The following is a 16,853-nucleotide window of genomic DNA, read 5'->3' as shown; positions in this document are numbered from 1 at the left end:
GAATGCCCTCACCATGGTTTTGACTTGTGGCAGCTATGCCAACTTATTTATGAGGGTATTGATTATCAGACCAAGCAACTTGTAGAGTTTATGTGTCCAACAGGCTTTACTTCTTTTTCTGAGGAGAATGATGCATGGACATTCTTAACCAACTTGACTGATAAGACTAGGGAATGGGAATCTTCCCAAGAGGCTGAAAGGACCACTAAGGGATATCTCATTGAGGGTATGCCAGCCAAGGAGGCCAAACTTGACAGCCTCATAAAATGGTTGGAGCCCATAGTTCTTAAAGAGTCTATACCAGTTATTCCGGTCAACCAGGTCAACCATATGTCGGTATGCGATTGGTTCCAAACCCCTGGACACCTTTCTGAGGAATGCCCCAACACCTTGGTGGGCAATTCTAGCACTGAGAATGTAAGTGCTCTCCACCAAAATAACCCATATAGTAATACTTACAATCCAGGATGGAGAAATTACCCCAATTTCTCCTGGAATCAAGGGAACCAAGCAGGCCCATCCAACTTTAACCATCAAGGCCAGCTTGGAGCCCAAAGGCTTAACTATGCACCACAAAGCCAAGGAATGTCTCCTAACCCCTTTCCCCCTCGTCCTCATCCAGGGCATTCTATTAATTGTGCTAAGCCTCCTCTCCTTGCACCTTATCAGCAACCCCCAGGGTTTACCAATACAGGAGAGGCAACAAGACTGAATGAGATGGAAAACAAGATAGCTCTTCTCATGACAAGCCACAATAACATGGAAAAATAACTCACCTAGCTTGTCACAATCCTGCATGAGAGGAAAACAGGGAAGTTACCTAGCCAACCTGAGCCAAATCCTAAGCATCAAGTTCATATTCAGCAAGGTACCCAAGCTCCTCCAACCAATGTTGCACAAGGTCAACAGCACCAAGGGCTCTCCAGACAGGTAAATGTTGTTTATGCTTTAAGGAGTGGCCATGAGTATCAACAGGCTAGTGCACTTCAGTCTTTACCATCTCATACTCCTGTTGACTCTCACCCTTCTGAAGAGGCCATTAAAGTGCCTACTGTTCCAGGTTTGTCTGATGAACCTAAAGATATACCAGATGATTTGGTTGAGAAAATCAAAGAGGATTCTATTGAGGAAGTTAAAAAGATCAACCCTGAAATAATTTATACCCCACCTGTCCCTTTCCCAAATAGGTTGGTTAGCAAGAAGTCTCCTTCTGTGGAGAAGATATTGGATGTGTTCAAACAGGTTCAAGTGAATATCCCCTTGTTGGATGCTATTGCCTAGATCTCTGCTTATGCTAAAGTCCTCAAAGACTTATGCACCCAAAAACGGATCACCAATATGCCCAAAAAGGCATTCTTGGCTGCTAACATTAGTTCTCTAATCTCACAGCCAGTAGCAGCCAAGCATAAGGATCCTGGAAGCCCCACCATCTCTTGCACTATAGGCCATACCATTATTGATCATGCCTTATTAGACCTTGATGCAAGTGTGAACCTCTTACCCTTTCATGTCTACCAACAACTGGGATTGGGGAGAACTGAAACCGACCAAAATTACTCTTCAACTTACAGATCGGTCGGTTAAAGTTCCTAAAGGAATGATTGAGGATGTCCTATTGAAGGTTGGAGAATTTATTTTTCCTATGAATTTTATTATTTTAGATACCCAACCCACTGCCAACTTCAAGGACCAAATCTCAATCATATTGGGTAGACCATTCCTAGCTACCAGTAATGCTTTTATCAATTGCAGGAATGGTCTCATGAAATTATCTTTTGGCAATACTTCTGTTGACTTCAATGTGTTTAGGTTGGGCAAGCAGCCTGATATGGATGACGAGGTGCATATGCTTCAAGGATTTTTCGATGATATTGATACGTTCTTTGAGATTGATTTTGATTCAGGATTTCAAGAATGTATGCAGGAATTGGAGGGTGTTGATGATACCTCCTTATCTGAGGTCTGGAGCATCCAACCACCTTTGGAGTCCCTTGGACCCCTATCCACTTCTATTCCCAAACCCTCTATTATTGGGCCCCCCACATTAGAGTTGAAGGCATTGCCCTCCAACCTCAAGTATGCCTTCTTAGGACATGATCATATTCTTCCTATTATTATTACTTTTGATTTGACTTCTATTCAGGAAGAAGAGTTGATTAAGCTTCTAAAGGACCATAAAGAAGTTATAGGTTGGACCATGTCTGACATCAAAGGTATTAGCCCCTCTATTGTTCAACATCATATACATCTGATGGAGAGTTTCAAACCTTCTAGGGAACCCCAAAGGAGGGCTAATCTTGTGATGAAAGAGGCAATCAAGAAAGAGATCCTAAAATGCTTGGATCATGGCATCATTTATCTTATTTCTGATAGCCAATGGGTGAGTCTTGTGCAGGTTGTGCCTAAGAAAGGAGGATTCACTGTAATTGAGAATGCCAATAATGAGTTGATTCCAACCCATATCCAAACGGGATGGAGAGTGTGCATTGACTATAGAAAATTGAATGCGGTAACTTGGAAGGACCACTTCCCCTTGCCTTTTATTGATAAGATGTTAGAGAGACTAGCTGACCATGAATTTTATTATTTTCTTGATGGTTATGCAGGCTATAACCAAATTCCTATTGCTCTAGAGGACCAACACAAGACCACTTTCACATGCCCTTATGGAACCTTTGCTTACCGGCGTATGCCTTTTGGGCTTTGCAATGCCCTTGCTACATTCCAAAGGTGCATGATGAGTATCTTTTCTGATATGGTAGAGCACTTCCTAGAGGTGTTTATGGATGATTTTTCTATTTATGGCTCTATTTTTTCTAATTGCTTACATCATCTCTCTTTGGTTCTTAAAAGATGCATAAAAAAGAACTTGGTCCTGAATTGGGAGAAGTGCCACTTCATGGTAAAGCAAGGCATAGTTCTTGATCACATTGTGTCCAAAGAAGGGATCAAGGTTGATAGATCTAAGGTGGACCTTATTGCCAATTTACAACCACCCAAGAGTGTGAAGGACATTAGATCTTTTCTTGGCCATGTAGGTTTTTACAGGAGATTCATCAAGGACTTTAGCCAGATAGCTAGACCTCTCACTTCTCTTTTGGCAAAGGACTGCCCATTTGATTTCTCTTCTGAGTGTCATGATAGTTTTGAGCAATTGAAAAGAGCTTTGACCTCAACCCCCATTATTCAAGCTCCAACTTGGACAGTTTCATTTGAGCTTATATGTGATGCCTCTGATTTTGCTATAGGGGCTGTTCTTGGGCAAAGAATCAATAAATTGCCCCATGTGATTTATTATGCAAGTAGGACTCTTAATGATGCACAACTTAATTATACCACCACTGAGAAAGAATTTTTAGCTGTTGTGTTTACTTTAGAGAAGTTTAGGCCCTACTTGGTTGGATCACATGTGATTGTTTATACTGACCATGCAGCTATCAAATATCTTGTGCAGAAGAAAGATGTCAAGGCTTGCCTCATTAGGTGGGTCCTTTTGTTACAAGAATTTGATCTTGAAATTAGGGATAAGAAAGGGTGTGAAAATTTGGTTGCAGACCATCTATCCGCTGCTAATTCTTGATCGTTGATTCTCTAGTCAACGAGAATTTTTCTGATGAGTATCTGATGGCAGTGTCTAGTGAACCTTGGTTTGCTGACATTGTTAATTATCTAGTTACGGGTGTGACACCAGCACATTGGTCCACCCAAGATAAGAATCATTTCTTTTCATAAGTTAAGTATTTCTTTTGGGATGATCCTTCTCTTTTTAAGATCTCCCCGATCAAGTAATCCGGAGATGTGTCCCCGATCATGAGCAACAATCATCTTTATCTTTTTGCCATGATCGAGGCTTTGGAGGCCATTTTGGGCCTAATAAGATTGCGGCCAAAGTTTTACAGTGTAGATTTTATTGGCCTAGTCTATTTAAAGACGCTTTTACTTATTGCAGGGCATGTTCTTCATGCCAATCCTTAGGACGTCTTACTAAGAGAAATATGATGCCCCTCAACCCAATTCTGGTGGTTGAGGTGTTTGATGTATGGGGTATTGATTTCATGGGGCCTTTCTCTAACTCTTTTGGTAACCTATACATATTACTTGCTGTGGACTATGTGTCCAAATGGATTGAGGCAGTTGCTTGTAAGACCAATGACCACAAGGTGGTTGTGAAATTTCTGAAGGAGAACATCTTCTCCCGTTTTGGTACTCCCCGGGCTATCATTAGTGATCGGGGCAAGCATTTTTGTAATCGGCCTTTTGAGGCCCTCATGAAAAAGTATGGTGTCGTCCATAAGTTGGGCACACCCTACCATCCCCAGACCAGTGGCCAGGTTGAGGTTTCAAATCGGTAGATCAAGTAAATTCTTGAGAAAACCATCAACCCGAACCACAAGGATTGGTCTAACCGGTTGGTAGATGCGTTGTGGGCCCATAGGACAGCCTTCAAGACCGATCTTGGTCAATCTCCGTACCGTCTGGTGTTGGAAAGGCATGTCATTTACCTGTAGAGATTGAGCACAAGGCCTTTTGGGCTATCAAGAAGCTTAACTTTGACCTACCCACTGCAGGTGCCCATAGGAAACTCCAACTATCTAAGTTGGAAGAGCTTAGGAATGAGGCATATGAGAATGCTCGGATTTACAAGGAAAAAACCAAGGCTTTCCATGATAGGCACATTTTGAGAAAATCTTTTGAGGTAGGTTAGAAAGTTTTGTTGTACAATTCTCGTTTGTATATCTTTCCAGGTAAGCTGCGTTCTAGATGGGATGGCCCCTATATTGTTCAAAAAGTTTATCCTCATGGGGCTATTGAAGTCCTCAATCCAAGTACAGGAGCTACTTTTAAGGTCAATGGCCAAAGATTGAAGCCGTACATAGAGATGCCTACTCCAGTTGAAGAAGAGGTCATGGATCTCCATGAGCCTCTTTACCTTGACCCCTGATATCCTGGTATGTATCCCCTCCCTTGTCCTTATTCTTTCTTTTTTGCATGCATTGAGGACACTGCATGAATTAAGTGTGGGGGGTGTGTTGGACTTTAATTGTGAATTTTGATTGTGGCGATAGTTTTTGATTATGAGCATAAGTCTCTTCGATTTGCAAAGCGAGAGTGAGAGGGAATTAGGTGCCCTAGCATGCGAAATAATAAAAAAAATCCCTTTTCAAGGATGGTAGTTGGTTTGTATCTGGTGATGAGGATTGGGTTTGAAAATATGAGTGCTACTTCATGTGATGGTTAGATTCCTCTATATGTTTATGGACCCCTTTGATCTTTTAGCTAGTAGTTGAGACCAATTTGTTTGTGGCCAGGCATGAAAGTGAAAGTGAATGAAAAAAAAAAAAAAAAAGAGAGAAACAGAAAGAAAAGTGAAATTCCTTGGGACTAGACAGGGCACTGTGCCTCATGAAGCAGGGTGACTTGATCGAAATTCCTTGGAAGGAAACTTAAAAAAAAAAACTCTTGCATCAATGTCTCAATGTCTTATGGATACATGCAAAAAGCAAAGCTACCAAGTATTTGGGTGTCTGGTGTATGTTCCACCATGTCATTCAGAGAACAGTAGTAGAGTAGAAAAAGAGTTCGTTGTTGAGAAAAAAAAACAAAAGCTTTTGCCTTAATGCCTGGAAAAGAAAGTATAGTAAAAAATACTCAATGCCTAAGTCTTTGGTTCCATCAGTACTATGAGTGGTTTACTTGAAGGTGAGTAGTGTTCAGAAAATATGAGGAGATCCCTTGACCTTGATGCATGCTTGTTACTTGAATTGATGTGGGGTGATAAAATTCAAGTGTGGGGGAACCTTTGGCTCCTTAATCTTTAGTTGAGTATTTCTTTGAGATTGTGTGTCCTATCTAACTTATGCCATGACAAGAATTTACATCATTCTTTTTTATTTATTGAATTTTGGGTGTATATTCACTGCAAACACCCACGAGACTCAACTCTTCCACTAGGGGTAACCTAGGGGTTGAAAGGCTTGTTGCACATGCTAAGTGCAACCGTGATTCCTACGAAAGTGAGTTATGAATTTTTTTTGCATTCTAGGTTAATTTATCTTTTGCTTTACTTGAGGACAAATAACGTTCAAGTGTGGGGGAATCTGATGAGCACATTTATGTGTAAAATCTTAGGGCATAAAGCATACATTTTACCACATTGGACAGAGTTACTCGGTGTTTTCTTGTGCTTTTCAGGGTTTAGGTGAATTATTATGAAAATGGAGGAGATGATGCTAAGGAGATGTTTTTAAGATTTTTCAAGGTGTTAATAGTATGGATGCATAGCCCATCGAGTCAGCTTCGCAACGATTCAAACAACACTTGATTCCGAGTTGAAACGAAGAAGTTATGGCTGTTTCCATAACGACGCGCGAAAATGGTGTACAAGGGGTTTATTTATAATTATTGACAGTCGGATGGGGACAAAGTGAAGCAGAAGTTCGGATTCCAGGGGCCTTAACACAATTATCAGAAGTTACTTTACTGTACCCGAAAGATTCCATTTGGAAGGCTCTGGACAGTCCAACTTCAACTTGAGATATCTTGGGCTCGCCAACTCCGAATTGGACGAAATTTGGGTCTATTTTGGGTGATTTTTCGCAAGGAACACAATGGTGAGGCCTATATAAGCACCCCATGCTCCACGTTTTCTGAAGGACAGAATGGGTATTTTATTTATTCTTGAAGGAATCCTAGTCATCACCCTTACTCTCTCTCTCCTCCAACTTCTCAAGGGCACTTCTGAAATTCTACTTGGGATAGATTTATTTTCTCATCTATGTAAGGTTGAAAAATCAAAGATGCTTTGATTTTATTGCTTGGAGAAGATATCTACAAAGAAAAGGAAGCACTTGTTAGAATTGGAAGTTTATTTTTTGAAATAGAAGGCATGTAAACAATCTTCTTCTTCTTCTTCTTTTTTTTTTTCTTTTTCTTAGGATTCAAGGCATTGTAAAAGAGGAAAAAGAAGAGAATATTCTCTTTTCTTAGGAAATATTTCTCCTACACTTCCATCTTCTCTCTTCTCCTCTCTTCCACCTATAAATACCCCCTACCTCTCTTGTAAAAATTGCTCATTCACTTAGTGAAATTTCTTCTCTTCTTCTCCTTCTAATTTGTGACTTTTGACTTCTCTAAGTTCTAGTTTGCTTTTATGATTTTTAGTTAATGGTTATAATAGGTTTAGTTTATGCTTTGATTTCAATTTAAGTCTTCAATTGGATTATAATTTCTTAATTCTAGTTTAGGTTTTAAGCCTTCTAGTCTAAATTCTTAAGTTGATGACAAGACTTGAAGATTTAAAAGAGGAGACCATGGTAAGTTTATGCAAGTATTCAAGCTTTTCAATTGCATTCATGCAAACACATCCAAGTTTTACTATCTAAACTCTCAATCTCATTCTCCATCTCCTCTATCTCTCTCTATCTTCTTCTTCTTCCCCCTCTATTTTTTTTATTTTAATTTTATATGGTTGTGGTTTATGGATGCATTTTTATTCCCTTATTTCTTTTTATGTGGTTAGTATGTGTGGCTACATTTTTACTCCTTTCAATTCGCTTTAGTTTGATAGGTTAGATGCTCATGTGTTAGGACGTCGATTTAATCCCTTAATTTTGTTAGATGCTTATGAGTTAGGATGCATTGATTTTCGTTAGTTTAATTAGTTTAATTTAATACTTTAATTTGGTTCACTTTGCATTACTTTTAAGTTAGTTAAATAGAGTGGCGTATATCTCCTCGTGTTCGACCCGTAGCTACGATTGACCCGTACGCTTGCGGTTTTATTTTAACTCAAACAGGACTCTCCGATGCCTAAGTTAGATCTCTCTGAGCAAACAGATGAATGATAGAATTCAAGATGGGTTGATGGGGTAGAATACCTTCTTATTTATAGTGGAGTGTGGCGGTGTGGAGAGTTTCAGTTGATGACGAGTAACCCTCGTAGTAGATAGACGTTCCTAGGTAGTAGGATTCTTCTCTTGGTTGGTTTCTCCCCTACGGGAGATAGAGTCCCGGTAGGGTGGATGTTCCTGGTAGATAAGATAAACATTTATACGTCTTAGTGTGTTGGATAAGGTCCTTGGTGCTTGAGTCCACCTGGGATTATGTTCCTGGTAGACAGTACCCTGTACCCATGAGATGATGTATATCTTGTTGTTGACGGTAGTAGCTTGCGTGTAGTACCTAGACTTGGTCGTTGACGGTAGTAGCCTGTAGTACCTGGACTTAGTCCTTGATGGTAGAAGCCCGTAGTACCTGGACTCAGTCCTTGATGGTAGTAGCCCGTAGTACCTGGACTTGGTCCTTTCCCATCCGGGTTACCAAGCAAGACGTAAGGTGGCCAGCCTTGGGATGGTCTCCCTGCTTGGGCCGGGACACATGGTGGCTCACGATTGGTCGGTCTGATTTTGGGTTTATCAGTCCCAATTGTTAGACATGGAAGTGGCTCCTAGTTTAAATGTCTGGGTAGTATCAATTTGAAGGTTGTACCATTGTACAACAAGAAGGAAGATGCTTTGCAGCAGGACTGACTTCCCTTCCATGCCCACCCCTATGAATTCAAGAAAGCCTCTTAATTTAATACATTCAAATGTATCCATGAGAAGAATATAACTCCCCCCCCCCCCAACTACTTTCATCTTCTAATACACAAGTGCACGTCCCCCTGCTCTGCTACTTGGATCATCTCTCTTCAGATGTCCAAAACAGAACATCAATGGAAGATGGCAAAGCCCATGAGTGGATGATGACATAGACAGATAGGAACCACGGGCCGGGCCGGGCTTTAGCTGGGCGGGCTCGGTCATTTCTATTGGGCCGGGCCTGGAATTGACACCCCTATTCTCGAGGGATTAGGTGAGAGCTTAATTGTAAAATAAAAACTTGTAAGAATATTCTATAAAATTGAATCCCCTCTCCCAGACAAGAATGGATCAGGGTTGGATTTTTCTGGCCCTAAGTCAAGGCTAGGCCCAATTAAGGGGACTCAGGATTGGGCTTGGATTTTAAAAAGCCCGGTCCAACCCGACCCTATTGCAGCCCTACCTGCACGTATGTGCAGAAGAACTGAACTCCATACACACACGCAACAAGAAATCAAGAAAACATAACAAGTACCTGGTAACCGGGATTTGGCCAAAGAATCGGTAATTGTTTTGATGGGTGGTTCCTATCTAAGCCTGTTCCACAAACATGCTTGATCTAATTTCAAGACTTCACAACACAGATTTTTTTTCATTAAAAATATGGTAAAAAGTTTTCTACTCCGAGGATCAATTAAGAGAATTCATGGTCTAAAGCAATAAACCATGTAAATTGAATAATTATCTCTCTCTTTTTATTTTTTATTAAAGAATAATTATCTCTCTTGTAATACAATGTATGTTTGAAATGTTCTCAGGCTCATGATTATGTCTCATCCAACTCCCTAAAAAGATGGTGGTTGAGTAGAACATAGACTCGTCGCCCTAAAATAAAAAAGAAAATGAAATATGAAATAACATGTATAGAGAGTAGATCATTGATGGATGGCTATGAATAGACAGTGGAACCCACGCCCCACGAAGGGGTCAGATCTATCCCCACCCGTCCCCATGTGGGTAGCTGATCCGGATTCGTACTCTACACACTATTGTGAATAGAAGATAGCTTTACTCCAACAATCTAGATAAGGCTAAAATTTTGTCCACTAGTACATCAAAGGTCTCCAATTCATTGACCTTTGTCTCCTCCAGTTCCCCCAGTGCCTCTAATAAAGAGGGGCACAATGACCACCCTACCCCTGCCCGAACACCCTACTCGGGTGGGGTCCACCCCCCCTCCTTTTTATAAGCATTGGGGAAGCTGCGTCGGACAGGGAACTGGAGGAGATAATTTTCCCCTATTCATATATCAAGTTTCATTCCAAATGGAATTTGCCAAGTTTGATAAAGCATTGAAACATTGCAAAGTGTGGAGAGCGGGTGCATGGACATACATGGTAGGGTATGCCATTACATTGGAGGGAATCTGATTTACCCTAATTTAGTATAATTTCTATTCAATTTCATGGGATGATTTTTATTTCAAAAATTGTGTGGTTTAATATTTGTACCTTATTTCAGTTAAATAGAAATCAAATGGAATAGAAATTGTAAAATAACTGATGTGTTTCAGTTTTAAAATTGATTTCACTCTTGCTCTTTAATGAGCACATGGTTAATTTGATGGACAAAACAATACTAATTTCATGTAAAAAAAAAACACGACTCTTCTTCTTCTCCTAATGGTCTCACCATCATCATCACAACTACCCCGCCACTGCCACCACCCTTCCCAAAGAAATATAGAAAATTTATTCTCAGAATTGAACTTCCAAATGGATTTCTTATTCTAGTATTTCAGATTGATACAACCAAAACCAATTTCAATTTCTTGACCAAAAATCTATCTGTTGACTATTTCATGAAATCAATATGAAATTGAAATAAAAATCATACCAAATCTTTTTTTTTTTTTGGGTGAAAAAATCATACCAAATCTAGTCTTAGTCTAAGTTTGCGTTTTGATGCATGACAAAATCGCACCATTACCTAGATATCCATATAATCGAAATTACCACATTACCTTTCAAGTGACAAATGTTGGGGTTGTTCACCCAGGACTTGCTGACGGTTTGACATTGCTACCTTAGGAGAGTGCTCAGGAACTTAGTCAATGGATTAAGTCCCCTTGACGCCATCTAAATCACAAAATTATTATGTACTAGTTTAATTGCTTTCTAAGAAATGTGGCCCCTCTTGGCTCTTGTTGGCCCCGCCGTGGGTCCTGTATGGCCTCTTGTGAGACAAATGCTTGGGTGCTAATAATAAATAAACTAGGATTGAAGACTTTTTTTTGTGTGTGTGTGTGTGTCGGGGGGGGGGGGGATGCATATTATGTTAATATTTGTAAAGACATTATTTGATATATTTAATATAACTATATTTACTAATAGTACTATCTATACATCCTATATAATGCTTGCATTATTGTACCCTAATATTTCGACATATATAATAGCATTTTTCTCTCCTAATTTAATTTAAATTCCAGCATAGTAGAGGTCAATTTACAAGCCATCAACATATTTTTCTTAAATCGAATTGCAGAACATTGCAGGATCAATGTGTAGTCAAATGGTAGCTACTCTAACCTGACTCAATTAAACCAAAATGGACTTCTACTACAAACTAGTTCAAAGTTGTTTCAGTAATGTAAGTCCACTTAGAAATTAAAAAAACAAAAAATGATCTAAGGGTTAGAATTATTTGATTTTAATGCAAATCAAAAGAGAAAGTATTGAGTAAGCTTAATATTATAAATTTAGATTTGGTTGTGTGTACATATTTCAAGGAGAAATATCATTAAAAATAGGTATAGTAAAGAGATATAAAAAAGTTCCCAAATTTGTATATGTAAATTGATTAGAAAGGGTGAAATATATAACAATGAGTAGAGCTGAAACTTGCATAAAGATCGGAGTAAGTAACTTGGTTCAAAATTTATCGATTATGCAAACCTTTGCCAAGACCACTTGCAATCTTATTTGATCAATATGTACAAGCTTCCTTGATTTAATTAATTCTGTTGACCCAAAAGAGGGGAAGAAAAATAAAGAAGAGTTTAAAATGGAAAAAAAATAAATGTCGAGAAGGTTCAAAGCGTGCAAATTGTTAATCATTTTGTATATAAAACATAGGATAGAAGTTTCCCATAAAGTCATATCGTGAGAAACCACATCAATAAGATGGTGGAAGATAGATTTGAAGATACATATTTGATGTGAGGAGAAAGATAGAGTATCAATGTGGAACCCACATTATGTGAAATGACGTGAGAAAGAATCTCCACGACTCTTTCTGGTATAAATATTATGCCAAAAGTATCAAGTTGATGATTGGCATTCAAAAAGTTGAAGCCAATTATTTAACATTAATCATGGAAATTATATACGTCTAAAGCTACCTTACGTGGGCATATTTTATTTATTTCAGTTTAAGGGGCTCAAAGATATGTTATCTTAAGTTAAGTGATTTTGACTCTCAAACTATTTTTACGTAATAAATTATTTAATCAGTCTTAAATATCAAAATGATGAATAATTTTAAGAACTGAAATTTCCTAAAGCTCAGTAGTGCTGCAATGCTAGGCGGAGATGCCGACATGTGGTAGCTCGGACATCCAACGGTGTGATATATTGAGCTCGGATCGTTGGATGTCCGACCTACCATGTGTCGGCATCTGCACCTAGCACTGTCGCATTATCGAGCTTTAAGAATTGGAGAGAATAGTAATCTGTGAATGCATACCAAACATAGCCTAAAAATTTTATGCTTCATCTTTTTATTCTAATAATGGTAACATAGATGAAATTTTGAAATGCATATTTTTTTTAAGGGACAAAGTTCTCTGTCCGGGAGTGTGGCCTAAGCTAGCACTCCCATGAGTCTATCTCTCTACTCCCCATATGAAAAGACACATCTGGCCCCTTGTTTTGAATAGGAGAGAGATAGACTTACGCCAGCACTCCCGGACAGAAAACCATTTCCCTTTTTTTAAATTGTTGCTTTGCCCATGCCACATGGTTGTCTTCCTCTCGAATTGAGACCAGAAGCATTGGAAAACATTGGATTACTCTCACTGATATTCTAATTGACAAACAATAGCAAGATTTGGCTTTAAATATAATTAGTAGAGCGTATCATGTGATTAATTAAGGAATTAATATGGTTCTTACAATTTTTTTTGCCATTTAAGAATGCGTGTGGATTAGAAGAATGGGAGTTTTGTTTAGACCACCATACCAACTAATGGAAGGTTTAAGTGAAGTTTGGCACTACTTTGGCATTATAATATCCAATTAATTATAACAAAATTTGATTAGTGCATGGGCAAGGACAAGCAATCAAAACAATGCAAGAAAATAAATAAAAGGGAAAATGTTCTCTGGGGGCGTAGGCCACACCTAGACACAGTGGGGGCAAGAAATGACTGCCCCATCTCTCTACGAAAGGTGGAAATCTCGTCCCCGATACGCCAATGTGTACATTCTCATTAGCTGGTGTGTGTGGCCCCTGCACTTCCCCATGGAGAACGCTCCCCCTAAATAAAAACAACGAAGGAGGCCAAAACCTCGGTCTTGAAAGGTTTATTGGTGGCAAAGGAGCTTGGATTTAATGATGTGGTAGTTCTTATAGATGCAATTGAAATTTTGAATGAAGTTTCTAATGCTTTGTCTTGGCTAGTGTATTAAGATTGGGATCGATTCAATCAGATTGGTCAATTAGGAGGGTTAATTCAGATTCCAACAAATTTGGATCGATTGATCCGTCCAGTATTTCCAGGGTTTGGATATATTTTAGTCAATTCTGATCGATTCTTGACTGATCCAGATCATTCTAATCCAATCTGGATCGAAAACATTTGAGACCACACAAGGGGGAATTTATTGGAGCACACTTGGTGAAAGAGAAAATACAATGTCAAGGAGATCCTTTGAAAAAGAAGTCTTCGAGAAATTAAATTAATGTAACTTAAAGCCCATTTAGAAATAGAATTGTTACACACATTTTCTTATATAAATCAAGGCATGCCACAAAGAGCCTAATATCAGAAATGATGTTGCTGAGCATGGAATGAGGTATTGGTATCGGATTGTCCAGATCGTATTGATATCAATCGAGGTCAATATCGATACTTGAACGATCTTGGATTGGATATCGATCAAGGGTAAAATCATAAAAAAAACCCCAATTTTTAATGAAAAGTAAAGAGAAAATTGTCTCATACTAGCCAATCCAAATCGAAATCGATAGAGACCGATACTGATATCTTTTTTTTTTATAGGTAGGGGGATGTAGAATGTGAACCAGGAGACTTGAACTCAAGACCTCCTAATAGCAATGGGCCTTTACGCAACACTGGCTACCAAATGTACTATGCACTTGACCACCCTGATACTGATATCTCAATCCATGCTAGACACTGGATTTAATCAGACACTGGATTAAAGATAAGCTGTAAAAGTCGAGAATAATCTTGTACATAGTCATCAATAGTATTCTTCAAACTAAGATTAATAGTCAATGCTTCCACACAATTGCTGGAGCTTGGGACACATGATCCGTGGCTACTAAAAAAAAGTTTCATGCGCCCATCTAACATGAGAGAGCCCAAATCCATAGGTCTAGGCTGCAAAGATAGTGAAGTATCAACAAAAACTTTGTTTCCTAATTATAGAATCCTTCCTAGGCATCAAAATTATTGTGGAATCTCAATTTAAAATTCTTAATGGATGGTTAATATACAAATGAGAACCTTTCAAAATGTGTTTTCTAGTACTTTAAAAAAAGCCATCTTGATACTGAGGAAGGAGCACTGGAGCTTCTTAATTAAACAAAACCAATATGAAGAATGGGAATAAGGAAAAATATTTCCTACATTACCCACCCAAACGAAAAAGAAAAATGAAGGATCAAGTTTCTCTTAACCTATTGTGAAGAGAAGAGAGAATCTCTTCATTCAAGGAATCCGATTGGGTCGAGTGGATTAGAGAAATTAATCATCATTTTTTTCTCTTCATCTATGATGAAGAAATTGTATCTATTTGTCTCTACCATTATTCTTATGATACAATAGAACTCCATGAGTTCACCAATCCACAATTTACCCTTATAACAAAATGATATCCATTTGTCTCTATTTTTGTTTATTTTTTTATTTATTTTAATGCGACCATAAGGGGGTAGTTCAACTCGCAAGGACCAACACCTCAAATTTGAGATTTTCCCATCAAAATAAATAAATAAATAAATATCACGTAGTATTTAAAGATGTCACGCAATCAATGGCCAATTAAGAAGATCTCTTTTTTTTTTTTTTTTATAAAACCAATTAAGAAGATCCCCTATATTGTTTTGTTTGACCAAGCAATCTCACATTCCCACCTAAAAAGTCTTAGAAGGAAGAGGGTCACATCCTTCCACATCAACCATCTATTAGTGCCACCAGATTTTATCCAACTTGCCTGGGATTACATCCTACACATTTCTCTTAAAAAAAGGGGGAAAAAAATAGTTTCTCTGAGTAACTGGGGTAGGATATGTATCTATATCTTTCCATCTCATATGTAAGAACCTTGCTCTATTCCTATGTACAATATTATTGTTCCATCATACTTCAGTGGTGAGCATGTATATGCCTCGCCGCTTGCTTAGAGAATCTTCTTTATAAGTAAGAGAGAGAGAAAGTAACCAGGGGGAAGAGGGTTGATTGTGTTATGTGACTAATAGGGTCCACTCTAGTGTATGGGCACTAGATTGGACCAGTCTAATATGAGATAAGTTAAAGGATTTGATTTAATGTGTTCCATTTGTTCCTAACATGATCAATACATCAAAAGCTCCAAAATTGATGGAACGCATTAAATCGACCCCTTTAACCTATCTCATACAAGACTGACCCAATTTAACACCAATACACTAAAGTGAATTCCATTAGACACAGAACAAATTGGGCATTGTCCATTTCTGTACATTCTTCAAAAGAAAGAGAATTAATCCCCATTTAAACTTTTAAGCAAACTGAAAGGGCATAAACAACACCTGGCTTCATGCTCTCAAAGTCCATTTTATTCACTTCTCTCTCCTATTAGTCCATCATGGCATCAACCATCATCATTTTGTCACCCCTCCCCATGCCTTCTCAGATCATAAAAAATGAAAAGAAAAAAAAACCAATATTTTATCATAATTTTTAGATTAAGGTAAGATAATATCAAATTAGGAAATCATTAATTAATTTTCTAATTCTCTAATGTAAAAGGTATTCTATTCCCTCTCTCTCTCTCTCTCTCTCTCTCTCTCTCTCTCTCTTTGTCTTCAATTTCTCTATACTTGCTTCTATAATTAAAACTTTTCATGCTCATGATTCCTTAAAACTTCATTTTTACCTAAATACCCTTTCCGTTGCATAGCTTTACATTTCCTTATTTTTTTTGAAATTAGTATCTAAAGATATTAAATGAATATTGAAAAATCAAAGGTTCCATTTCGATCCCTTTAAAACTAAGGATTAGAACATATTTGGGTCAATTCTTACCGATTCCTTACCTTACCGATATTGACAGATTCCGGACTGATCTGAACCGGAACTGATTAGGAACAATTCAGATCCTGATTCTAGGTTTTACATACTCGGTTAAAGTGAATCGCATGCCCTTTTCTATTAAATATAATAATTTCATTGTCATCAAGTGGTTATTGGCTTGAGTTTGGAAACAATCTCTTAGCGAAAGCAAGGGTAAGACTCACATCAGATGTGTGAGTGTGGTATGTGTTGTGTATATCTGTCATTCCATGGTCCTAAATGTCGGTTAACCTTTTCGGATTGGTGTGTGGTTTGTGTGATTATACTTTCATCAAAAAAAACAAAAAAAAGAAGGGTTGTGTGGGTTTAGTCCCACGTCGTCAAGTGTGTGAGTGTGGTGTGTATTGTGTATATCCATCATTCCATGGTCCTAAAAGTCGATTAACCTTTTGGGATTGGTGTGTGGTTTGTGTGATTACACTTTCATTAAAAAAAAAAAGAAAGGGGTAAGACCCTCCTTAGACCCCACAGTGGCAAGAGCCTCATGCATTGAGTACGTCGTTTTTAATTTCACATCTAAAAATAAAAAATGGTAAAATTATTTTAAAATTAGTAGTATATGACTACAGATTTTAAACTTGAATCAGGTCTAGTCAAATAGAAATTGATTGAAATCGATCCAAAAAATTTTAGAATCGGATCTCATATCTAGGGGTGTAAATGAATAGTTGAAATTCGTTTCTTTATCC

The sequence above is a fragment of the Telopea speciosissima genome, chromosome 3 (genome assembly GCF_018873765.1).
Source record: "Telopea speciosissima isolate NSW1024214 ecotype Mountain lineage chromosome 3, Tspe_v1, whole genome shotgun sequence".
NCBI classification, from domain to species: domain Eukaryota; kingdom Viridiplantae; phylum Streptophyta; class Magnoliopsida; order Proteales; family Proteaceae; genus Telopea; species Telopea speciosissima.
The sequence above is the reverse complement of the archived record's forward strand: the minus strand, read 5'-3'. Positions refer to the sequence as shown.